We start from the raw sequence: 18,487 nt of genomic DNA, 5'->3' as shown, positions 1-18,487 counted from the left end.
CTCTGAACTCTCAGTGCACCTGCATATCCAGAGCATTCTTTCATTTAATGATTTTTTCTTCGCCACTCAAAATACATCTTTCAACGAACTCATCCATGCACACTAACTTTCTGTTTTCAGCAATCAAAATCCACCAATCACTCTTACTGCTTCATTAACACAGAAACTCCTCAGTTTTTTTCATTTTACACTCTCATTTTTTCAACTGCCATTTCATTGCCACACTTCATCTGACTGCAGCAGAACCTTCTCTCACCATGTTTTCTGTCTGGATTGTTGGACATAGTTACATCTATTGGGCTCAAAGGTACGCTGAAAACAGGAATTTACCTAACCTCAATTTACAAGATGTGGAAATTAAGTGGTTTGGCCACAGAGGATTAAAATGTCACCAATTGATACCATTGGTGAAAACCTTTATGCATTTGCCAAAACCTGACCTGTTAATTGTGCACTGTGGAGGTAATGATTTGGGCACTTTGACTGGGGTAGGTCTGGAAATGCTTTTAAAGGACACCTTTGAGCAATTGATGGCACTTTTTCCTCAGACTGCCTTGGTATATTCAAATATATGCCAAAGACAGAAATGGAGGTGGTCGAACCAATTTTGTCCACAAATTGAGAAATCGAGGAAGCATGTAAACAAATCTGTTTCAGCTTACATGAGAGACCATGGAATGGGCTCCCTGTACAACAATAACTTGCGTTACTACATGCAAGATATCTACAGAGGAGATGGAGTTCACTTCTCAGATGAGGGCAACAGAGTTTTCACTCTGAATTTAAGACTGTGCATTGGTACCTACTTATAAGTACCTAAATGTACCATAAACCCAAAAGCTCTTCTCAGACCTACCCTACATCTGATCACTCACAATTATTATTTTACTCTAACTTTTTTCACTAATTTTCAAGAAAGTACGCTCCCCAGAACGCTTCCCGGTTCGCGAACCGGGCGCACTCCACGCAAAAAAACTAAAAAAACTGTATATTTTTTTTTGCCCTGCGAGACCCTTTCAAAGCCTCCACATCAAACCTAGGGGGTCAGGGACGATCTACTATGCCCCCTTATGGTCATTTGCCCCTTCGCTTTCGCCTCCTCTTGTCTCTCGATCCTACCGAGAGACAAGATGGCGGCCGCTACGGACTGTTTGGAATGTTTACAGACGCCGAAAAACCAATCAGCTTCGCAAACCTCCGTAACGCGAAAAGTACGCGAAGCGGAGCGCTGTTACAGATATATATCTTTTTTTGAACGTTAATTTCTCAAAATCCACTGGAGCACATATATTGAGACCTAGCAAAGGCACATCGGGCTACCAGTCCCTACAATTTTGCCAAGTTTCGTGCAAATCCATTCAGCCGTTCGATTATTATTATTTTATTTTTTTTTGCCCCGCGGGGCCCTTTTAAAACCTCCACATCAAACGTAGGGGGTCAGCGAGGATCTACTATTCCCCCTTATGGTCATTTGCCCCTTCGCTTTGGCCTCCTCTTGTCTCTCGATCCTACCGAGAGACAAGATGGCGGCCGCTACGGACTGTTTGTTGACAGACGCCGGAGAACCAATCAGCTTCGCTTCACAAAGCTCCGTTGCGCGAAAAGTACGCGTCCTGGGACGCTGCCCGGTCCGCTGTTACAGATATATATCTTTTTTTAAACGTTAATTTCTCAAAATCCACTGGAGCACATATATTGAGACCTACAAAAGGCACATCGGGCTACCAGTCCCTACATTTTTGCCAAGTTTCGTGCAAATCCATTCAGCCGTTCGGGCTAAAAGTGAGGCCAACCGCCCTATGGAAATTAACATGGGAAAAACGCGTTTTGGGACCCCCCTTTTTTCTCGGCCCCCCCTTGACGAACCCCCCCAAAATTTTCAGGGGCTGCTCAGAAACAAAATGTGCCATTTTCCTGAACATTTCAGCCAATTCCGTCCACAAACGCCAAAGTTATTAGACATAGAATTTTCAAAAATCCCATAGAGAAAAAATCCTAACTATATATACCTACTGGCGACCGCCAGTAGGTTATATATATACACACACACACACACACACACACGCACGCACACCCACAAACACACACACACACACACACACACCCACACACACACACACACACACACACACACTCACACACATATATATATATATTTATATATATCTCCCAGAGGCAGATGCCACTGGGTAATTATTCTGTTCTATATTGGAGTCTTTCCACAACAGATTTGGTACCCCCCTGATATAGAGTTTCCATATTCTAGTGATACTAGACCTTGCACAACCACTCTACTTGAGGTTTCTGGCAGCCATTGCAACAGTTTTCTCAGTACCCTGAGTAGGAAGAAACAGTTTGATGCTAATTTATTGGCCTGAACCTCTACAGAAAGCTTCCTGTTAATCCAAAAGGCCATTCTCTTGACCTATGATTAAGGTTGGTCTAAGTGCTGAGGTAATCCGGTCAGCTCAATTCAATCCAACGAGCAGGATGGTTTCCAACCACTGGCATTTCCGTTTTTTCTCCATTTCATTTTAGACTGATCCTAGACATCTAGTCTGCTACATGATTTAAGCGATCTTTAAGTTGGTTGGACTTCACAATTTCTGCCAGCGTGAGAACATACATGTTAAACAGAATGGTGCTTAGTGATGAACCCTGAGGCACTCCACATTTTAGGTGGCGGGATTTGGATAACATAGTTTCTTCGCACACTTGAAATGTTCTATTTAAAAAAAAAAACGAAAAAGGTGGAAAGCCATTTTAGCCCCATCCCAGAGATGCCAGCCTCTTCCAACCTGTGAATCAGGTCAGGATGAGGGACGGTATCAAAAGCTGCACTCAGATCTAGTAGAATTAAAGCCACTCAACCATCTTGATCTAGAATTGATCTAGGATTTCTATTAGTTCTTCCTTAGCTGAAAGCAATGCGGTTTCTAGACTATTATAGTTAGGTGAGCTTTTCCATAGGAAAGGCGTTTTTTGGTTTCTAATAACTTTGGCATCATCTGACAAACCTTTCCCAAAAGAAAAGTAAATTAACCTCTGCTCCCTCTTGGTAAGTTTCAGGTTGAACTCAAAGCTTCCCATGCACAAATCAGTCAGAAAGTAGCATTTTTATTAAGGATACCTGGAGATGTGTCAAAAGGTGCCAAAGTTAATTGAAACAAAAAAAAGGCATTTCCAGTTTGATGCTAATATCTTGGCCTGAACTTCCACAAGAAGCTTCCTGTCAATCCAAAGCTTTATTATGCACAGAGCACACCGTCCCTGTTTGCACTACGGCACACTATTCAAAAGGTGCATCAGGTGCAAACAGAGAAAGTGTACCCTAATATGCTACCCTTAGGGCAGCTGTGAAAATGCGCTACACTGGGTGCAGTGCATTCAACTTAAATACGGAGCAGCTGTTTAAAAATTGCTGCGTGTTTCACTGTCTGTGCATTCAAGACAGGAGCGAGCTCCCCTTCCAGGTGGATGCAACAGACGCAGTGAGTGATGACACTCCCTCAAGTGGATGTCTGGGGTACATGGGACCTCCTTTCTCTCCTTCGGAGGGTTGCTATCATTTTTTGTAGCGCACTTTCAGTGCTCCTCCTGACAGCTTCTTTGTCCTCATTGCCACACTCCATGCAAAGAGGACAAAGCCTCAACGGATAGTTTTGGCGCTGGAAAGTCTCCCTTCCTGCACAAAAACAATAGTACCTCCAACAAAGGCACCCTTGCACCATGGTGCACGGTTGCCTACACTGGTGCTAGGCAGCCAACCGTGCAACACCGCATTCAGAGAGCAGTAATGTGCCATGTGTTGATATATATGGTGCATTCCATCCACTCCCTTTAACACAGCGCAGAAAGGTGTCCTGCTGCTTTGCGTGAAAACATGATAAATATGGCCCTTCGTTGCGCTACTTGTGTCATGGGGACATATAGTAGGGGACCTAAGGCAATGAAATCGGGACAAGTATTTAAAGGGCTCAGTGCTTTGACCTTTATTTACAAGCAATTAATATTTTAATTTGCCAGTCAGTGGGCCCGATTCACATAATGAACTTAAGACTGAATCCTAAACTTACTACTATTTTGGTATTCACAGAATGCACTTACTACTTTTGATATTCACAGATCGAACTTACTACTTTTGATATTCACAGAAGTTAGGATTTTGTCTTAAGTCTGTCTTAAGTCTGTCTTAAGTTTGTCTTAAGACAAACTTAAGACAAAATCCTAACTTCTGTAAATACCAAAAGTAATAAGTTCATTCTCTGAATGCCAAAAGTAGTAAGTGCATTCTGTGAATACCAAAATAGTAGTAAGTTTAGGATTGAGTCTTAAATTAATTCTGTGAATCGGGCCCTGTGTCCCTTATGAATTGCTGTAAGCCTGCTGATCTGAGTTGAATCTTTGCGAGTTACTTGTGAGTAACATAGCTCTGTTTCCCCAGTTTCTGTTTGTTTTCATGTGTTAAGAAGGAATTAAACCATTCCATTAATTATAAGCATGGACATTTCCTGCTCAGTGTTGTTGAGAGAAACTGAGAGAGCGCAAACTGACCTAAATGTATGAGTGCATCATACTTACCTGTAGTAAGCATAAATCATGAGGAGAAATGCCATGAGTGCTAATAGTATCTGAAATTATATTCTGAATGTATAGCTAATGTAGAGATTTAAATAGAAGTGGAACTAATACAGAAATGTGTGACACTATATGATTTTATTAGATGTGATTATTCCTGAATTCATGTCGTGTAGCTGCTAAAATGTAAGATGGCATGTGGTAAAACGCAGAATGTGGTAGGCCTCAGGGCCAAAGCTAGAAAGTGTTTCTTTTCACGACATAGATTGAAATAATGTTTTGGCCATTGCATTAATGGGCCATGATTTATAGATGTGTTTACTGAATAATAGAATAAGAGTATTAACATGCTTTAATTAATGAAGAAGTTGAATGCTATAATCATTATGAGAAATGCTGTAGGCCTGAATTATTTTAACATTGATTTACACGTACATGTCTGGGCTGAGAAATGTTGCAAGCCTTTTTGGAAGTCTATGAGAGTTGGGTTCTTGGCTGCAGATATCTGTCTGCAAAGGAAAAGGGGGGATCCAATTATAAATGAATGAATAGAGGTCTGTTCAGTAGACGGCCCAGACATGGAGGAGGGTTCCGGAATGTTTAAGGGGTATCAGCGGGCCGGAGAAGAGTCTGAGAAGCAAGGTCAACTCCAACGTACGAGGCCCAATACAAAGCAGCATGGAAAAAGCCAGAAGCTACACCACGTGAGAGGCGTCTCACGAGGGGCGTCTCAAATGTTGTTGACTGTTTTGTATTAGGGACAGCACCCCTGGGTGGAGTTAGAGCAGATACCTGAGGACCCTTTAGAGAGCGGATGGGTAGGCAGAGAGGGGTCATGACTGGAGAACTATAGGTTTTCACCAAGAGACTTAGAGTGAGTGACTTCCCTTGGGGGTCATTCACTGCTGACACCTTCGTTAGGTTGGGATTTGGTTAAGTAGGGATACCATCTAGAGCAGGGTAGGGACAGCCTAACCTGTGCGTTTTCCTCCAACTTAAATGAAGGAGAGATATGCGTCAATGCTGATAGCTTTATTATTCTTAGAACTTGTGTTAGTGATTTCCGTTGCTCGTCTGAGGGCTTTTAGAGAGCACATGTATGTAGTTGGACCTGTGTATCTCGTGAATCTCATTCTGAGATGCCTGTATTTGCAGCTTATCATATCTTTACAATAAACTTTTGAAAGCTAGAAGTTGTTTGTGATCTTTGGGAGCAGAGTCCTTTATTGGGTGAACTAACTTGCAGAGAGGTGCACCTTTTTCCTCAAAGACAGGCAATAAAGGTTCAGTCGACCAGATCGAGGTTTGGATCAATAGTGATAAGGTATCGATCAAAATCTCGCCCTTCCAGTTGGTAGCTATAGAGGATGGTTGCCTTCTTGAGGACGGTGACCTAGGCCAGGTTAGCTTACCCCAAGGCCCCTAGAAATCGATGATCGGAAGAACAGCCCGCCGAAGAAGATCCGGATGACGTGAGACAGAAAAAGCAGCAGTATCGGTCGAGAGTGAGTATAAAGGGTCATGCGTGTTAGATTGCGGTGTTTTTGTATTGTATCTATGTTGTAATGTCTGGCGGAGTTGAATGTCTGTAGAGTGACTGTGGAACAGGTTGTGAGCGCGCGCAACCGGTGGAAATCTTAAGTTCAAGGAGAGCTTAAGTGGTTCGGGTGTATCGGACACCCAGAGTAATTGTCAAATAGTGTGAAGGGGGTCATGAGGTACCATTGATCACCCGAAAGACCGAGATAGGGGGAACGTAAGAGTGAGTGCGTGAGTAACGGACGCTGGTCGGAGGTTACTGTGTGTGTAAGCAACCTATCAGAGAGACGATAGACATTTCGTCAGTTGTGTTGACAATTACATATAGACTGTGGACGTACAGTCGAGGGAAGTGACCGCTTGGTCGGAAGTAGTCATTTTTCGGTGTATGAATGGGACGCATGCATGACCGGGAGACGAGTTGAGAAAGGAGGGGTGCTGCTGCGAAGCGGAGAAAAGTGACGTCAGGTAGTGGCGCGCAGTGATTGGCTGACCGAAGAAAGACCGCGCCGTGATAGGCCAGCTAGAAAAGACGTCAGAAAGTGTCGCGACGTGATTGGCTGACCGGAGAAAGACCGCGCTGCGATAGGCCAAGCTAGTAAAGCCGCGACAGGATTGGTGGATTGTCATCAGGAAGTAAACAGAGTAGCGAGGCTGGATATTGTGCGCATAATTATGAAGTGTTTTAAATGGCTGAGAGCGGTGTTTAAAAAAGAGAAGCGGGGATCGTATGAGGGGGAAGAAGCCCCGCCGGAGGGTACGCCAGCTCGTTACATGGCGGTGAATGTTGGGCTGCATACGATCCTTTGGATATCAGAGTGGAGTAAGATTACTGAAGGAAATGAGGAACTGACGTTCCCGAAGTACGGGACGTTCAGATTAGAGGTGTTACATCGATTAAAATCAGTCATGACCTCAATGAGACCCTTGCCTAGACCGACCCAGTTTGAAGCCCTTGAAGCATGGATTAGGGCAGCGCATGAAAAGAATATGAACAGACGACAAGAAAGGGTGAAACGATCGGTAAGGGCAGTGCAGGATGCCAGGTGGGATGCGGATGCTAAAAGATGGAGAGTGCATAACATGGAAGTAAATAAACTGTACCCAGTGTTAGAGGTGCCCGTAAATAAAAGCCCCCTAGAAGAAGATGATGAGAGCGAAACAGAGGACAGCCTGATAAACAGATTATTGACAGACAGGCCACCCCCGTATAATAGAGCAGGGGGAGAGGTCGAGCATACTGAAGGAGAAAAGGGGGGCAATGCAGGAGAGCATAGACCGCTTCCCAGTTCAGAGTGGGATCCTGAGGCAAAGAAAGAGCTGTCCCAGCCTAGTCAGGTGCAACAGGTAGTCGGGAGGTTTGTGGTACAAAGAGCGCCGGAAACGGAGTGCGCCACATCCTACAGATTACCAGATGCACTACAGGTACCTGTTACCATAGGTCCTATAATATCGATATATGACCAAGAAAGAGCAAGAGGGGAAGAACGGGTACGGAAGGACAGAGAAAGAGCAGAGACGACAAGGAGGAACGATACGATCAATTCCCCAAGTCAGATGCCGATACCGAGAGAGTGGAGCACCCCGATGCACACAGCAGGGGATCCAGGAGGGGATCCTGGGGGCCCTAGATGGCCAGCGGATCTGAGGGGATCTGGACGAAAATCCTTTCAAGAGCTAAACGAGTACATGAAGAAGTGGGATGAGGCAGTGGAGGCTCACAAGAGCATCATAGCTGCAGAAGCTGAAAGGGAAAGTCAGGACAGCAGAGCTCGGACTCACTGCGGGGCTGGGGAGAGCAGCCCGGAGTGGGACTGTAGAGAGAGGGATAGTAGGGGAGTCACCCATTGGGCCCGGAGTGGGAATAGAACAGATCTGGAAAACGGGGGCCCCGGGAGTGGAGGGGTGGCGTGCCCAATACTCAGTGAAGGGGAGAGGAGAGCGCAAGAGTACAGAAACAGCTTTAAGTGTCCACACTGTGTGCCCGGCAATAGAGAACAGAATGGGAGTTGTGAGAGGTCGCACCATAGTCCCTGTGATGACGGAAATGAGCGCAGCCCAGGGAATATGGGGAACCAGGAAGGATCGTATCGGATACTGAGCGATACTAGGCAAAGGGAGAGTAGCGACCAGAGGGAAAATAACAGAGAGGCGTACGGTGAAAGGAGAGAAGCAGAAGAGAGTGGGCAGAGTAAGAGTGGGGGTAACAGGCCCGTGTTCCATCACCTTCCAAGATCGGATGGCCGAGCATGGGACCTGGAGAGATGGGAGCAAGGGAGAGTACTCATTAACTCTCCCGAGCCCAAACGTAGAGCTCGAAGTTGGGATGGTAGGGAGACCAGTGAGCCCCCTTCGAAAGACATATTGCGAGCTGAGATAAAAGCTAAGAGACTCGATGTCGCCAGCTTAAGGTCAGACCTGGATGACATGATAGATGGTACCCTGCCTTTAGAAAGAATGGAAATGTATGAGCAGGATGAAATACTGTATATGGCAAAGGATATCACTCGAAAGGCGAGAGCAATCCATGAGAAGTTAGTCGAACTAGCAGGCAAATATATGGTGGATCTGTCAAGAACCAAAGCATTACAGGGTAACCACAGGCTACATTACACAGATCGAGACCTAGATGAGAGGAGAACGATTGGGCTGAAAACGCATATAAGGGAACTGATCACTGGAATAAGGACATGGAGGGCACTAGATAAGTGGGAAGAAAGGTGGTCCAAGAAAGGGACCGGTAGGAGAAGCACGCTTGGGACGACACCAGGAAGGCTGCAGGGAATAGAAGCATACCCTTTGCGTGAAGTCGCCAATGGGAACTATGTACATGTCCCTTGGAGTAGGGGAGATTTAGCTGCTTTTACCACCTCCTTCCCCAAATTGCGGGAAAACCCGGTGGAGTGGTACAAGCAAGTTGAGAGATTTGTAAAAATCTCAAAGGTCCTATGGATAGATCTGAACACGCTGTTCGACATTGTAGTACCAGGAGATCTGTGGACAGCATGCAAGGTTAGCGCTGAGTGGCCCACAACGGAGCCAGAGAGAGATGCTAAGACTAATGGGCCGTCCGAGATTGTGATGGCAAAATTCGAGAGAGTGATGAATTGGCTGAAAGAGAAAGTGCCAATGCAAGACATAGATTGGGTCAGAATAGACCGAACCAGACAGGAACCCAAAGAGACCGTCCACGAATATTACGAGAGATTACTGAAGGCGTTTAAACAGTATAGCGGCCTGGATGTAATGGATCCAAAAGACATAGGGCAATTCGTGTCCAAGTTCGTCCTGGGACTGAGACCGGATATTAGTTTAATGATTCAGCAACACTCGATTTGTTGGCAAAGTAAACCCCTAGACGAAATACTGAGGTATGCCAGGTACTGCTGTGATGAGATAGACTCCAAGGCTAAGAAACTAAAAGAAAAGTTGATGGTGGTACAGATGCAGGCAGCAGGAAAGGGGGGACAGCAGCAACAGCAGCAAGGAACAGGTACAGGAGGAAAGAAGCAGTACAGTCAGAACAAGGGCAATGAGGAGAGTTCCACCTTTAGACCCAGATTAGACATAGCTGCCTTGAAGAAAACGACAAGGTGCCACCAGTGTAACGAGGTGGGGCATTGGAAACGCGAGTGTCCCTACAATGTAGAGATAGGAGAACAAGAGGAAGAAGAGGAAGAGGTCCAGAGAGCGCCTACGAAAGGGGTGACGCCATACCAAGGAAAGGTGCTCAAAGGGGGGGGGGCTCCTCCCCGAGCCCAGTTCCCGCAACCTCCTCGAGTAGGGACCATGGGTAAGACCTATAGACAGATGCCCCTGTTTGTAGAAGGAGAAGAGTGCTATTATGTGGACCCATTAACCGGACAGAGAGTGGAAAGAGAAGACTGCACCCTCGGGGCAGCCTTGGAAGTGGATCAGAGGGGACCCTATGTTGAAGCAGAAGTAGCAGGGTGCCCCACGACATTTCTGGTGGACACAGGAGCCACTAGGTCCACGATCAGATCAGCTGCAGTTCCAGACCTGCCCATGTCTGGAGAGACCGTACAAGTGGTAGGGGTCGCAAACAGGAGAATAACCAGCCAATTGACAGAACCGGTACAGGTGAAAATAGGGAAGTACAGCGATGAGCACCAGTTTGTGGTTTGCGATTCAAGTCCTGTGTGTCTGCTAGGAAGAGACCTGTTGTGTAAATTGAATTGTACTATATACTGTACACCTCAGGGAGTGGAGGTATTGACCAATGATGATGATGCAGACTTTAAAGTTGCAAACTCAAGAATATGCGTGGAGCTGTACCCTACTTTAACAGTAGATGAGCTCCCCTGGGACTTGAGAGAGACAGTGGCACCAGAAGTATGGGATTTCACTGGGGAAGAGATAGGATTGGTCAAAGGGGTGGACCCAGTGAAAATTGTAGTGAAACCGCATGCTGAGTTCCCAAGAACACCCCAATATAAATTGACTCCAGAAACGATTGCAGGCATAAAGCCCGTGATCGAGTCCATGATTAAACAGGGAATACTGAAAGAAATCGTGGGTAGTCCATGCAACTCCCCGATTATGGGTCTGCAGAAACCAAATGGGAAATTTCGGATAGTACAGGACCTTCGAAAGATTAATAACATAGTCGTTTCATGTTGTCCAGTGGTACCGAATCCATCAGTGATACTGTTTCAGATTCCATTCCAAGCTGAGTGGTTCACTGTGATTGATCTTTGTCAGGCTTTCTTTTCGATCCCTCTGGACGAAGAAAGCCATTTTCTTTTCGCATTTAAGCTGGAAAATCGCGTCCTAACATGGTGTCGTATCCCTCAGGGGTATACAGAGAGCCCATCGATCTTTAACCAGCTTTTGAAGAAAAATCTTGAAAGTCTAGTGCTGCCCCAGAAGTCAGTTCTGGTCCAGTACATAGACGACCTCCTTGTGGCGTCAGAAACAGAAGAAGCTTGCAGGGAGGACTCCATTGCTTTGTTAAATCACCTAGCTGCCAATGGGCACAAGGTGTCCCCGGGAAAGTTGCAGTACTGCCTGACAGAAGTGCAGTACTTAGGACACAGAATAGAGAAAGGCAAACGAAAGGTGTCACCAGACAGGATAGAGGCGATCATGAAAATGAATGCGCCTAAGACACAGAGAGAGGTCAGGATGTTCCTAGGGATGGTGGGTTATTGCCGACAGTGGATCGCGAACTTTTCACTGAAAGCAAAGCCCTTGCAAAAACTGACGCACAAGGAGGTGAGCGATCCGGTACCATGGGACAAAGACTGTTTGATGGCATTTCTACAGCTGCGAGAGGACCTGTGTCGTGCTCCGGCACTGGGAATGCCTGATTACAATAAACCATTTTTTCTTTACTGTTGTGAGAGAGAAGGTTGCGCGTTGTCTGTGTTAGTCCAAATCCATGGGAATGCCCGTAGACCAGTTGCTTATTTCTCGGCTACTTTAGACCCAGTAGCCGCAGCGTTGCCCGGATGTCTCAAATCCGTTGCTGCAATGGGTGTCAGCATTGAGAGATGTGAAAATATCGTCATGGGGCACCCGTTAGAGGTGTGCGTGCCCCATTCTGTTGAACTGTTGATGACCAGGACCAAAACACAGCATCTGACCAACAGCAGGCTCACGCGCTATGAGCAAGTTATTCTTGCTGCAGAGAATGTGACCCTCAAGAGATGCTCTGTTTTGAACCCTGCCACCTTGATGCCACTCCCAAATGATATCGAGGATGATGATGAATGTACAGACCATGACTGCCTCGATGTGACTGAACTATGCACCAAACCCAGACCCGACATCGTAGATGAGCCACTGACTGACCCAGATGAAATTTTCTTTGTCGATGGCTCATGTGTAAGAGACGAAGTTGGGCAGTTGAGAGCAGCTTATGCTGTTTGTACAATTACTGGAGTTGTGGAAGCTGGGTGCCTGGAAGGAGTACACTCCGCTCAGGTAGCCGAGATTATTGCCTTGACACGTGCTTGCTTGGCAAGCAATCAAATTCGAGTCACCATATACACCGACAGCCAATATGGTTATGGGGTGGTTCATGATTACGGGCAGTTATGGTCTCAAAGAGGGTTCATGACCTCTTCAGGCTCTCCCATTCGCAATGGAGAGTTTGTGCGCCTGTTGTTAGAGGCGTTGCAATGCCCAGCAGGTATCGCAGTTGTAAAGTGCACCGCACATACCAGAAATGAGGACTTCGTTTCGAAAGGCAATAGATATGCTGATGAAGTTGCGCGGTATTGCGCAGAACAAGGGTACTCTTTCACAGAGGTGGAAGTGGGTGGAAAAAATGTAAGAACTGAATTAGCCATGATATTGGAAACTGTTGATACTTGGGATGAACTGTCAAACATGCAAGAAAATGCTCCTGATTTTGAAAAAGAAACATGGGAAAAGGCAGGATGTGTAATGGGTGAGTCCCATTTTTGGGTCTCAGCAGATGGCAGAGCAGTGTTGCCCAATGAGATGGTGAGTCCAATGGCCAGACTCATACATGGTCCCGTACACTTAGGGAGAGATGCTATGCTGAGAGTGTTTAGACAGACTTGGTACAATCCTAAGTTTCGAATAGCAGCAGAAGCAGTGTGTCAGCGTTGTGTGACCTGTCAGCAGCTGAATGTAGGGAAAAGAACACCAGTTGCACTGAGTCACATAGGAAGGTCTGGAGGTCCATTCAATCGAATGCAGATAGATTTCATTGAAATGCCGAGATGCAACCGCCTCCGCTATGTCCTGGTGGTTGTTTGTGTGTTCTCCAGATGGGTTGAGGCATACCCTACACGTAGGTGCGACACCCTCACAGTGGCCAAGTTACTGCTTAGGGAACTCATTCCGCGCTTCGGGGTGCCGGCCTCTTTGGAATCAGATAGGGGAACGCATTTCAATAGCGAGCTTGTGAAGATGATTTGTGCAGCTCTAAATATCGATCAGAAGTTGCATTGTAGTTACCGACCAGAAGCCTCAGGAATTGTGGAGCAGATCAATGGCACGATCAAAGCCCGAATTGCCAAAGTGTGCTCCTCAACGACCCTGAGTTGGCCTGACGCCCTGCCATTGGTTCTCATGAGCCTTCGTAGTACCCCAGACAGAAGAACGGGGTTGTCACCACATGAGGTGTTAATGGGGAGAGCAATGAGGTTGCCATCTGTCCCGACTACTGCACTGTTAAATATCACAGATGATATGATCCTGGACTATTGTAAGGGGCTGTCTGACGCCATTCGTTCTGTGTCCCTTCAGGTGCAGGCTGCCGAGGTTCCATCGTGCCAGGGCCCGTGCCATGACCTGTATCCTGGGGACTGGGTCCTGGTGAAAAAACATGTGAGAAGAAGCTGCTTGGATGTTCGTTGGCGTGGGCCTTTCCAGATCATCTTGATTGCGAATACGGCTGTGAAGGTGGGAGGCCTGCCCAATTGGATCCACGCGTCACATACGCGAAGGGTTCCAGCACCTCGGGAAGAAACAGCTCCTCTCTCGGATAGACGTCCAGCAGAGGACCGAGAAGCCATAGAGGGGGCTAGCCAAGCTGAAGAGGTGCCAGCGGAAGCAGGGAACGAGTCTGACCAAGCTGAGGACGGTCAGTACAACAGCGAAACAGACGACGCTACAGAAGGAGAAAGTAGCTGGGAGTACGAGTCAGACACTGACAGGTCTGACAGAGAGCGAGAGCAGACAAGAAGGAGAAGGAGTAGAAGGGCACGTGGAGAAGCTAATTGGCCGCAAAGAAGGAGTTCTAGCCTGAGGTCAACTCCAGAGGTAACCCTTCCTCCGATATCAGAAGACTCAGACCCGGAAGAAGGTGCTCAGGGCGCTGAAGCACCGGACCGAAGAAGGTCAAGAAGAGTGCGTGTGCCTAACAGAAGATACTCCACTCCTGAGTGGACATATCTGGCGACAAATGTCTGTGAAACAGGAGACAGGGAGGATTCGAGCGGTGGTGGTGTCCAGTTCTGAGCCCATCGTCACCGTGGAAATACGACTGTTGGTACCCGGAGTCGAACAAGAAGGGTCACTAACATTCATGCTCCCCAGACCTCCCCGCCTCAGCAAGTTAAAACACATGTTTCTTTCAGAATTGCAATTCCCCGACTTTGGTACAACGATAACAGCACATGAAGAGCACAATCTTCGTTTGGAAATACTGAACTTTGCTATCGAAGCTGCAGGCACAGGCTTGATAGTAGACTGTTAAAGGACTTTGTAAATAAAGTGAACAGAAAAAGAAGATTACCTAGCGCCCAGGAAGCAGAGAATTTTAGGGAACTTCCCTTGAGTTGATGGAGAAGGGCTAGGGTTGTCTTTATTGAACTGTTAAAGGACTTTTGCGAAAAAGGTTGTCAGCTTCCAGTTGTGTGGATTCTAAAGACAAAAAGGAAAAAAAGAGACTGTAAAGGAACGAGAGGAAAAGAACTTTTTGCTAAGATAAGAGAGAGCCATATTGTCTGACGAAATGGAAGCCGGCACCCAGAACCGCAGAGCTAAATGTATAATAGGTACACTAATAGTAGGAGTGATAATATTAATAGCTTTAGTGGTAACAATTTCTTATGTAAAGGGACATGAGGAAGAGGCGAAGGTAACTGATGTGAAGTCTGTAGAAACGCTTACACCCACTGTTGCTGGTGAGAAAAGGGAAAACATTCAAGAGAAAGCGTTATTAGCTGCAGAAGCCCGCAGGTTACACGTAGATGAGTCCCAAGGAGACTTTAGGTCAAATGCTTATGCTAAACTCTTATATGAATACGTGGATGCCATGGAGGTTAAGGATTGTTACGTCTGCATGCAGTTGCCGGCGTCTGTAGATGAAGGCATTAGATACCATCACCTCCCGCTGACATATGGCATTACATGTAGCTTATTGCTTAGTATATTTTATGAGAGAGATAGTTTTGAATACTATTTCTCCAACTATGATTCAGTGTTGCCAGAAGTCCCAAATTATAAGCAGATGAACAAATGGGACTACTGGAAGAGTGAAGACAGATTGGCCAAATTCTTCATTCCTTGGATTACCTTAGATACTTCACATGCCCGTAGAAATAACCTGACATGCAAGGTGTCAGAAGTCGAGAAGAAGTTCATAGGGCAGGTGGATGATCGTTACAGGAGACAAAAGATTTTGAAAAAATCAGGACAATGGAAAACAGATTGGACCGAGGAAGAGAAGGCACACAAGAGAAAGGGTAGTAGTGGTCCAATAGCTTTAGATAAGACGCAGAGAGGAAAGCTATGTCTTCACCGAGCCAAAACGTATTATGAAAATGTATACGTGGGAGAAGTCGACTGTGAACATGCTTTCAATATAGAGTACTATACTAAGGATTTCCTGAAGGGAATGCAAGTGATTCCAAATGTGTATTTTGTATGTGGAAGAAATGCTTACGTGCGACTACCTGACAACTGGTATGGATCATGTTACCTAGCAATTGTCTTCCCCAAATTATATCATGCACAAGACTTAGTGATCATCGAGGGCAAGACATCATCAAGGGGAAAGAGAGATGTAGGAGATGCAGAAATGGTTGGAGATGTCTTTGGAGCTATGTTCCCTCTTTTGGGAGTAATCCTTAATGATGTTAAAATTAGACGACTGGCAACAGTTGTCGACAGGTTGTCTGCCAGCACTGCTCAGTCCTTAATGCTGGTAGAAGGAGAGATGCAATCGATAAGGGCTATGGTTCTTCAGAACCGTCTTGCGTTAGATGTCCTACTAGCAAAAGAGGGCGGAGTCTGTAAGGCTTTGAAGGTCCAGGAATGTTGCACTTACATTCCAGACAATTCAAAGCCCCTTGAGAAAGTTATTAGGAACATAACTAATATTCACAAGGAGATCGAAGACTTGAGTAGAGAAAATGTCTGGGAAAAGGTGGGCCACGGAATGAGTGAAGTTGGAGGGTGGATTTCCACCATAGGCAAAAGATTTGTGTGGTATATACTAAAACCTATCATCATAATATTGATCTGTGGGATTATATTGTGGGGATTGGTGAGGGTATTCAAATGGTACAGAGCAAGAAGGTCAGAAAGGGCCCAAAGAGAACAGCTGCAGAGATTGGCTGCCATACAAGATAATCAGTACAGGAGTCTGAGGGCTCTGGAAGCGCAGAGACAAATTATGCCAGCAATAACTGCAGTTTAAATGTTAGTGATGACCCCGAGAGGTCATCAAAGGGGGGAACTGAGAGAGCGCAAACTGACCTAAATGTATGAGTGCATCATACTTACCTGTAGTAAGCATAAATCATGAGGAGAAATGCCATGAGTGCTAATAGTATCTGAAATTATATTCTGAATGTATAGCTAATGTAGAGATTTAAATAGAAGTGAAACTAATACAGAAATGTGTGACACTATATGATTTTATTAGATGTGATTATTCCTGAATTCATGTCGTGTAGCTGCTAAAATGTAAGATGGCATGTGGTAAAACGCAGAATGTGGTAGGCCTCAGGGCCAAAGCTAGAAAGTGTTTCTTTTCACGACATAGATTGAAATAATGTTTTGGCCATTGCATTAATGGGCCATGATTTATAGATGTGTTTACTGAATAATAGAATAAGAGTATTAACATGCTTTAATTAATGAAGAAGTTGAATGCTATAATCATTATGAGAAATGCTGTAGGCCTGAATTATTTTAACATTGATTTACACGTACATGTCTGGGCTGAGAAATGTTGCAAGCCTTTTTGGAAGTCTATGAGAGTTGGGTTCTTGGCTGCAGATATCTGTCTGCAAAGGAAAAGGGGGGATCCAATTATAAATGAATGAATAGAGGTCTGTTCAGTAGACGGCCCAGACATGGAGGAGGGTTCCGGAATGTTTAAGGGGTATCAGCGGGCCGGAGAAGAGTCTGAGAAGCAAGGTCAACTCCAACGTACGAGGCCCAATACAAAGCAGCATGGAAAAAGCCAGAAGCTACACCACGTGAGAGGCGTCTCACGAGGGGCGTCTCAAATGTTGTTGACTGTTTTGTATTAGGGACAGCACCCCTGGGTGGAGTTAGAGCAGATACCTGAGGACCCTTTAGAGAGCGGATGGGTAGGCAGAGAGGGGTCATGACTGGAGAACTATAGGTTTTCACCAAGAGACTTAGAGTGAGTGACTTCCCTTGGGGGTCATTCACTGCTGACACCTTCGTTAGGTTGGGATTTGGTTAAGTAGGGATACCATCTAGAGCAGGGTAGGGACAGCCTAACCTGTGCGTTTTCCTCCAACTTAAATGAAGGAGAGATATGCGTCAATGCTGATAGCTTTATTATTCTTAGAACTTGTGTTAGTGATTTCCGTTGCTCGTCTGAGGGCTTTTAGAGAGCACATGTATGTAGTTGGACCTGTGTATCTCGTGAATCTCATTCTGAGATGCCTGTATTTGCAGCTTATCATATCTTTACAATAAACTTTTGAAAGCTAGAAGTTGTTTGTGATCTTTGGGAGCAGAGTCCTTTATTGGGTGAACTAACTTGCAGAGAGGTGCACCTTTTTCCTCAAAGACAGGCAATAAAGGTTCAGTCGACCAGATCGAGGTTTGGATCAATAGTGATAAGGTATCGATCAAAATCTCGCCCTTCCATTGTCATTGTATAAACTTTTAGTAATCTGTGTGGGCAGTTAGGCAATACACGGCTGGTTTGTCTTTCTACTAGCAAACTGTGCACTATATTATATTAATGCCTGCTTCTCCTTAATGTGCCTCTGAAAGACTGATAGGGCTGGGGAGCAGTCAGTCAGTGTTCAGTGGCACCATGTCAGGTACTGTACCTGCAACTGGGCCTGGTATATTGAGAAACTACATTTCACATCTATAAAGCAAAAAAAACCACATCATTACCGATGCTAGAAAGAAAGCATTGTGCTGCTGGCAAAAACAACCTTTCTGACTGACGTTGCATCACATGACCCAGCGTTACCATTTCACATGATGAAGATCAAAGAACCATAAAAACGCATACAGGAGTGTTTATAAAGCACAGCATGGTGCTAAGATGTCTCTAGGAGCTATTATTGTTTGTTGTTACGCAACTCAATTGTAAACATTCTGTCCATCTTGGAGGGATGAAAGGCTGAGCAGACCTATCAGGATCTGAACCAAAACATGAGGTGATATCACAGAGATCTGTGGTGGTTACATTAGTAAACAGAGACACCAAGGGGCATATTTACAAGGAGTTAACACCACCAGAACTTCACTTTTTGCGACGTTCTGGTGTCGTTATGTCCTTCGCCTTATCTACAAGGTACACGTTAAGTGGTTTAATGCCACCTTGTAAATAATGCTTCTGTTCACGCCCTCTTGGAGTGAAAGGGGTGAGCAGTGGGTGTTGCAGTGGGCGTTCCACCACAACACCCATTGCTGTTTGATGCTTCCT

The 18,487-nt window shown here is 45.6% G+C and overlaps 1 protein-coding gene across 1 annotated transcript in view; it reads right to left on the bottom strand.

The window, feature by feature from the left end:
• Window positions 1–18,487, bottom strand: part of LOC144769161 (echinoidin-like) — a 659,546-nt gene that overhangs the window by 149,979 nt on the left and 491,080 nt on the right. The gene's annotated exons all lie outside the window — the stretch shown is intronic.

Source organism: Lissotriton helveticus, chromosome 1_1, assembly GCF_964261635.1.
Source record: "Lissotriton helveticus chromosome 1_1, aLisHel1.1, whole genome shotgun sequence".
NCBI classification, from domain to species: Eukaryota; Metazoa; Chordata; class Amphibia; order Caudata; family Salamandridae; genus Lissotriton; species Lissotriton helveticus.
This window is presented reverse-complemented; position numbering and strand designations above follow the sequence as displayed.